This window comes from Mauremys mutica, chromosome 22 (genome assembly GCF_020497125.1).
Source record: "Mauremys mutica isolate MM-2020 ecotype Southern chromosome 22, ASM2049712v1, whole genome shotgun sequence".
NCBI lineage: Eukaryota > Metazoa > Chordata > Testudines > Geoemydidae > Mauremys > Mauremys mutica.
This window is the reverse complement of record NC_059093.1, coordinates 13615064-13615635: the sequence shown is the minus strand read 5'-3', so window position 1 is coordinate 13615635 and position 572 is coordinate 13615064.

The window sequence follows — 572 nt, the reverse complement described above, 5'->3', positions numbered from 1 at the left end:
CTCACCAACTGGGTTTCCTTGACTAGTCCCAGATGGCCTCTGCTGATGCTAGTCCCTGTCAACGGTCATGAAAGCAGAGGTGAATGCTTTCCATCTCCCAGCTGTGTTGCTTAGCAACTGGGGTGCTGACTGTACTAGTGTCCCTGTATGCTGGTGCGGCAGTGAAGTGACAGAGGCTTCCTCTTCCTTGGCTGTCCTCACCAGTGTTTGCAGTGGTGGTGTAGCCGTGTGAGACCCAGAATATTAGAGACACAAGGTGGGTGAGGTAACAACTTCTACTGGACCAACTTCTGTGAAGTCACTTTGTTATCCTCACCTTTCTCTGCCACCACCAACCCCATCTTCCCCCCGCTCCCTCTTCCCGAGAATAGGCACCTGTGGTAAACACAGACCACTAATAATTGAATAAGCACTTGTGTGAGAGAGGTGCTTCCTCAGAACCTGACACTTACTGATATCATTCCAAAGCTATCTGAGGTAATAGCCATTGGTACGAGGTGGCCTAGTGTTAGTAGTGAAGTATTGCTTTGGGTATTTTACACTGGGTGGGAGGCTTTCCTGGCTGTCCGTAC